This window comes from Zingiber officinale, chromosome 10A (genome assembly GCF_018446385.1).
Source record: "Zingiber officinale cultivar Zhangliang chromosome 10A, Zo_v1.1, whole genome shotgun sequence".
In the NCBI taxonomy this organism is placed as follows: domain Eukaryota; kingdom Viridiplantae; phylum Streptophyta; class Magnoliopsida; order Zingiberales; family Zingiberaceae; genus Zingiber; species Zingiber officinale.
Genome location: NC_056004.1, coordinates 52,386,792 through 52,394,137, shown reverse-complemented (window position 1 = coordinate 52,394,137; position 7,346 = coordinate 52,386,792). Strand labels below are relative to the sequence as shown.

Below are 7,346 nucleotides of genomic sequence, written 5' to 3'. Positions count from 1 at the left end.
TGTATGACTGAGGGGCATTGGTGACAGGCTATCCTACTAACGGACTTCATAGGGATCATAACTATTTAATCACTAGAGGTGTAGATCAAAGTCCCTTGTTGATTTGTCTTCTATAGGAGAAAATCGGCAACTTCCTACAATTGCATGTCAATTGAGGAAATGAATTAGAGAACCATGCTACATCAATGAATATCACAATGAAACTAAATTCCTAGAACACTCACCAAACCATATACTTCATTTACTTTCCTAGTTCTAATTCTAGTTGCTACTTATTTTATTCCTTACCTTGTTGATTGTTTTGCTAATTCTATGTGAGACATCTCTTGTGCTTATAACCAGTCCCTGTAGGATCGATATCTTTTCATTACTGATGACAAAACCGTGTATTTGCGGTCGCGTAACAAGTTTTTGGCGCCGTTGCTGGGGACCGCGTCTTAGAAAATCATTTGAGTTAGACTAAACGTTTCTTTTCTTTTCTATTACATAGTTGTAACTAGTCTTAGAAATTCTATTTTCACAATCTTATCTTTTATTTCTGATTACTTTTTCTGCAATTTGTCTTGTTGCAATTCAAATTCTATATTTTATATTTTCAGAATTTCAATTTAGTTGTTCAAGTAAAGAGGAAATTTTGTGACTTGTGATCTTGTTCTTTGTATGCAAAGATCTAACCTTGCAGGTGATTTGTTACCTTTTAATCCTAAAATTGATAGAACCTTTCATAAAAGAAAAACCTCCCAAAACATCTAGAAGAACAAGAACATTCAAATATGACAAACAAACTACTGAAAGATTATGCAGCACCATATGCAAGAGGACTTCGATTTAACATCACAAGGCCAACTGTTGAAGCCAATAATTTTGAAATCAAGCCTGCGATAATCACTATGGTACAACATAATTAGTTTGGAGGTGGACCACACGAAAATCCTAATCAACATCTTAAAGTTTTCTATGAAATTTGTGGTACGATGAAAATGAATGGTGTTCCAACAAAAGAAGTGTAAAATACTGAAAAAGGGAGAATAACTATATGGGAATTTTCTGAAATTTTTAGAAATTTTTTGAGAATTTTTCGGAGCTCGTATGACGAGTTTACAGGAATAAAAACTGGACCCCGGGAAAGCCTGTTTAGGCTACCCCATTTTAACGAGGAAATGTTATTTTTTTATTTCCTTTTCTTTTTATTTTTTCCTCATTTTTGTCGTTTTCCTTCTCCTCTTTTCCCCGCGTGCCTGAGCCCTCACCTCTGGTCGTTTCTCTTCTCTTTCCCAACGGACGCTCCGATGCCGCCCTCACGTCGGTTCCTCTCCTCCCCTCGTGTACAAAACTGCCGGACAGAGGAGGCTTCGAGCCCTCCTTCCTCTTCCTCTCCTCTTCTCCCCGATCCTCGCTGCCCAATCTCCTTCACCCTCTCCTTTCTTTTGGCACCGTCGCAAACCATCATCACCCTCTTCCTCGTGGTCCTCGCGATTTCTTCTCTCTACATCGCCTCCGACCACCACGGGCTGATACTAGGTTGTCGCTGCCCTGATGTCACCGTCAGTGCCCTAGTTTCCGTCAGAGAGAGAGAGAGAGAGAGAGAGAGTTGCCAGTTGGGTAAGTCTTTTTTTCTTTTGGGTTATAGATTCTTAAAGATGGAGGTTCGATTTTAGTACGGGTTATTGTCTAACAGAGATGATGCCCGTGGCAATGATTCCTGGGTAGCGACAGTAGCAATACCGCCCGGCTAGCAATCTCCAGTAACTGCTCGCCCTGGCTGTGGGTACTTGGGGATGACAACAACCCTAGCTCCAGCCAAAATCTTTCAGCAGCAAAAGGTTCCTTTTCATTTCCAGAACTTTTGCTGCTGGATTTGAGCCTTGTTACCCTTGCTGACCACTGCTGGCAACAGTAAGCTATTACCAGAGAGGAGGGAAGCTGAGTTAGGTAAGGTAAACTTGGTTATTTAGATTTTGATTGGAATGTTTGTGCTGAATTGCTGGCTGATTACTGTGGTACTGGTCACTGTTTTCCCCCTAGCAACTTCTCTTGATTTCGGCAATAAATTCTTCAAGATTAGAGCAGCGCTGAGGCATCGAAAAATTTGGGTAAGTTTTGTGTTAAGTTAAATACTAAATTGGGTGAGTTGTTTGGATTGGTTTGATTCATTATGTAGTAGATTGATAATTTAGGGATGGATTGGTTATTGGGTAATTGATCGATGGATTAAGGTTTCCTGGTTTAATAGGATTACCTAATCGAGTTGGATTTACTTATACTGAGATCAACTATGTAGGAAAATATGGACAATTCAATGGAAATAAAAACATAGTTTTTATTTGGATTAGGATTTTTGGTTTAGCTATTTTGTTTATAATAAAACTTAGCTAAACCGTATGATTTATTACAGGATTCGGATTCGGGACGAGCACATCGACATAGAGGTTGATTAGCTCGATCTACATTGGAGGCGGGTACCTTGACCTATCTATTTTGATATGTCTTGTTGATATGTTTAGTAGATCTTAACAAGTAGTAATAATTATGTTTATATCTGCATCGTCATGTCACTATTTGTTTCCAAGTATGATTTGTTTGTTACTTATGTAGCGTTCATGCCCTGTTTACCATTTATGTTATAGAGGTAGTGACATGCCATGTTCTATGATATACCGAACTGGTTAAGATACCATACCTGATCGGTGTACCTAGATCATATTATTTGATCCACGTATATGGTACATGTTTGTATGGAGGTAGATAGGATCAGGATATTTCTATGCTTAGTGTCATGCACAATCTCGCATGCTGTGCAATAGTCTGCTCCATTATTGTTGAGCACATCACTAGTTACATGGATCTGCATACACAACCACTAATGGGTTAGTGGTTTTTATTCAGGCAGGGTGTGTTGCAGCAAGTTGCTCTGTTTGGCTCCGTTGGTCCGCTCATGGGTAGTAGGACGTAGCGTGGTAGCCGGCAGGGATCCCTCCTCTGGACTAGCTCAGGGAGATGAGAGCATTGCGCTCCCCCACTTATGATTTGGGGTAGGAGGATAGGTGTACTCCGACAGCATCTCGTCCACTTGGTCACTCAGGAGCAGTGATGTCAAAGTGCATGGTTGTCACAACCCTACCCACTCGGTCTCACCATCGTGTGTGAGATGGCTGACTGGCGTCAGGGGTGACCATGACATGTTATTGGCATCATATGTATTATTTGCATTTATTTCTTGTGTTTGTTGTACTTTATATACTGCATATTGAATGGATGCATTGTTTGACATGCATACAGGATTTATGATACTCGAGGTCTGACGGCCTTGATATCCCTATTCCTAGGTTCTGGTTAGTACAGATACTCCTCACTTTGCCGTTTTGCATTTTCTACCCAGGAGACTGTACGCATATTTATTTCTGCTGATTATTATTTACTATGGATGTCAAATAGGTATCTGCTGAGTGTTGGACTCACACCCCGTTATTACTATTTTCAGGTTGAGGCTGTTCAAGAGGTTCCAGTCGCTAGTCCCCCACCACTGCGCGTCGCGACGAGTTCGCACATTTCGATTTTCTTATTATGTTAGACTATGTTTTTCAGACTTGTAGCTTTTGGCATTTGTGTAACAACCCAAATTTCCTCATTTCAAGTCCTAATAGTAATTAAAAATATTTAGAAATGCCTTAGAAATATTCTAGAGATTTTTAGAAATTTTTAGAGTATTTTTATATAATTTTTGGAGTTCGTTTGATTTTTACCAAAAGGAGGAAGTTTCAAAAAATAAATAGGTTCGGCCGAGGTTCGAACCCGCGACCTCCGACCTGACCCAAACCTTAAGCGGATCTGGCTGACCAAGTGCCCAAGCGGGCGTTGCTGATTAAGGAAGGAGCGAAATATATTTATATGGTAGATAGTTAACAGAATATTGAAGTTATAAGAAGAGAACTTAGGTGTTGCCGTGACCGAAACCTAAAACCCTTTTCCCTCTTTCTCTTGCGCGGCGTCGGGCAGTGCTTGGGCGGAAAGCAAGGGGAGTTAGGGCACGTCTCCGGCAGCCGACCAAGGCTCGATTCCGAGAGATTTCTTCATCTTCACGATCCTCTCGGCAAGGAGAACACGTAGGCGCAAGAAGAGGCTGGAAAACTCGAGTTATCCGAACCCTAGAAGCCCTCCTTGTTCAGTTGTGAGTCCAAGAAGCAAGGTAAGTTGCTTCTCACCTGCAGTAAGAGTAGTTTCGGAGTTTTGTTTCACTCCTTACCATCCACAGCATGCTCTTTTGTTTCAGATTGTGTTTGAGCTGAATTTATGCTTGCTAGGGATTTAGTTCCTTCTTGTTTCGGATCATGTTGTGCAGAATTTAGGGTGCTAGAGGGTTAAGAGTAGTTCCGAGCTTCGATTTGTTTTCTTTGCTTTCGGATTATAGTGTACAACATTGGGATAGCAAGAGGTTTAAGAGTAGCATGTGTTCTTTGCTTTCTTCCTTTTGGTTCTATTGTAGCAAGATTAAAGATCCTGTTGCTCTATAAAAAGTATAAGTTTTGGAACAAACGAAACAAGTTATATAGGTTCCAAAATTCCAACGAGTTCTAGTTTGATTTACGCTACGATAGAGGCGTGAACAATTCCATTTGGAGCATAGAACAACCCCCCTTTGGAGCTCATTCCAGTCCATGTTTCTTTGTGTTCGCTGCAGAAACGAATAGCTCTGTTTAGAGTTTAGAACAACCCTTTCAATTTTGCAATTTTAGCAAGTACAGATTCAATTTTTGGTTAGTTTCCTTTGCTGCTGTACAAAACCCGAGCTGCCCTTTATTTTCCAAGTATATAGTTAGATTTCCAATTTAGTTTCTAGTTTCCTTTCTGTTTTGGTAGTAGGCATGTACCATAATTAGTAGAGGTGCAGGATTTTAGTGCGGTTTAGATCTCCTTGTAGTGCAGAATTTTAAGTGCAGTTTTCCATTAAGGGCAGTTTTTCATTAAGTGCAGATTTCTTCCATTAAGTGCAGTTTTTCATTAAGTGCAGATTTTTCATTAAGCATCTAGTTCCTTTTTCTGTTTAGAGCCTTAGTTACTGTTGTGAGCTTATATTAGCCCTTACAGATTCTGTTGGTTATTCCAGTAAGCATGAAGTTCCATTTTTTTCTCTTAGCTGCAGTTTAGTGTTCTTTCTTTTGTGGCTGCCGTGAGCAGGATAGTCCTTGATCATGTTCCGGATTTTGATACATATGCATATATGTGTTCATTTGCTTCTAATAGATCATTGATTTGAAGCATACAGTTAGTTTTCTTTGCTATTTTAACAAGCATGAGCAGCCATGTATTTTAAGTGGAATAATTATGTGTTCTATTAAACCTTTTTGAGGATTATGGGTAGCTATAAGTAAGAAAAGACCAAGGTCTTGATAGGATTCCTAAATTTTAAGAATTGGGATCAGCAGCACACCAAGTGCTCAAAGAAATGCCAAGGCATTTTATTATAAGAATATTAAAGATAACGAGTATTTTATTTTAAAAAGGCTAGTACCCGACTTCCAAGGTTGTCGTTAAACAAATCCAGGTGACCAATTCCAAAGTCTTGGCCCTGGTAAGACCAAGGTCTTTACCCTCGTAGGACTGGTGACTAGCTACCACAGTCTCTATTAGGGAGCGCGCATTGGTACTAAGCCTGGGCCCAAGAGAAAAGTTTATTATTATTTTCAAGTATAAGATTATAAGTTTTTGAAACAAATGAAACAAGCTTCACTTATATTTAGAGTCAACAAGTTTAGTTTCTTTTAATTCGAAGCATGTAGTATTAGTTTTATTTTTTTTCCTGATTAGTTTATTGAGCATGATTAGCCTTGCCTTCCAGCATGCAGTTTTATTCTAGTATATCATGAGTATGCAAATTTTAGTGCTTTGCTATTAGATGAGCATGAGTAGTTTTCTTCTTACAGATTCAGTTTTTAGCATTGCTGTATTTATATGCACATTCGAGTTTTTGTGAGTTAGACAGCGCTTACTAAGCATTCGCTTATAGTTTGCATTTCCTCTTACTGCAGATAAAGGAAAGGAAAAGCTATAGCAAAGGAAGGCGACAAGGAGGTGTTCGATGATGTGTGATGCTAGGACTATGGGAGAGACTTGGGACATTATTAAGTTTCCGTGTTTTAGTGGTTAAGAAACATTTGAGATTATTCTTGTTTTAGTTTGCATGTTAAGATGAGTTCTGTTTAGTAAGTAGATACTTTTGTGTTTGCATTGATATATAGTTTCATATGTTTCTGCTATTATGAGTTATATGTGCATGTTCTGAATTTTGGAGTATTATATTGTATTTTAGTCCTGCCGAACAACATATACTCTGTCGAAATTTTAAGTTTTCTGGAAAAATTATGTACAGTTTGTTACACTAGTTAAGTAAGAGTTTATAGTAGTTATGTAATGGACACCTTTAGAGAGTAGTGAGAAGGGTGGTCGTTACAATTTGGATCTTATACGTTTTGTTATGTGTCGATGGGTTTTTATTTGAATGTATGCTGGAGTTTTGTGTTTTATGGGTGTATTTGAGTAGGATATCGGATTTGTGTTTTATGAGTGTAGTTGAGTAGGATTTTTGTGATGATTTTCTTATCTTTTCTTTAGATTAGTTGTTACTATTAAACTGCGTGGATGCTTGCTTATTGTACTTTTATGTTATACGTATATTCCGGCCATGTTGGCCGAGGTATCTGGATTGATGTAGTAAAGTTTCATATTGTCACCCATACAGGGGAGATGCTGCTAAAATTTCTTCTGGCAGGGACTACCTGGGGCGTGACAAGCAGTGCGATTATTATTATTTGGATTTTCTTTGAGAGACAGAGCCAAACAGTGGCTACATTCTTTGCCAGTAAATAGTATATCCACTTGGGAATAATGTGAGTAACAATTTCTAGACAAATTCTATCCTCCAAGCAAAACTGCTCATATGAGAAATTTAATAGCAAGCTTTAAACAGTCAGACTCTGAATCATTATTTGAAGCATGAGATAGATATAACAATATGCTCAGACAATGCCCAAATCATGGATTGGAAAAATGGCTAGTTCTACACACATTTTATAACAGCATCAACTATCATACAAAGGTGTCTTTAGATTCTGCACCTGGAGGGGCACTTATGGACAAAAGCATAGATGAAGTCGAGAGTATTATTGAAAGTGTAGCACAAAACCATCATCAATGGGCAATAGAAAGAAGTGGAGGCTATTCTTATCTAAATCCAATTAAAGCATCAAGAAAATTTGATGTAGATACAATTACTTTGATGTCTTCAAAACTAGATGTTCTTACTAAAAAGCTGAAAAATATGGGAATAAATTCTAACACGGTCAACGCCA

The 7,346-nt window shown here is 38.6% G+C and overlaps 1 non-coding gene across 1 annotated transcript; it reads right to left on the bottom strand.

The window, feature by feature from the left end:
* Nucleotides 1-6,931: 6,931 nt before the first annotated feature.
* Nucleotides 6,932-7,038, bottom strand: LOC122028381. Its single transcript, XR_006124772.1, has one exon. It is a non-coding gene; the product is annotated as a small nucleolar RNA R71 (small nucleolar RNA).
* Between the last annotated feature and the right edge of the window lie 308 nt (nucleotides 7,039-7,346).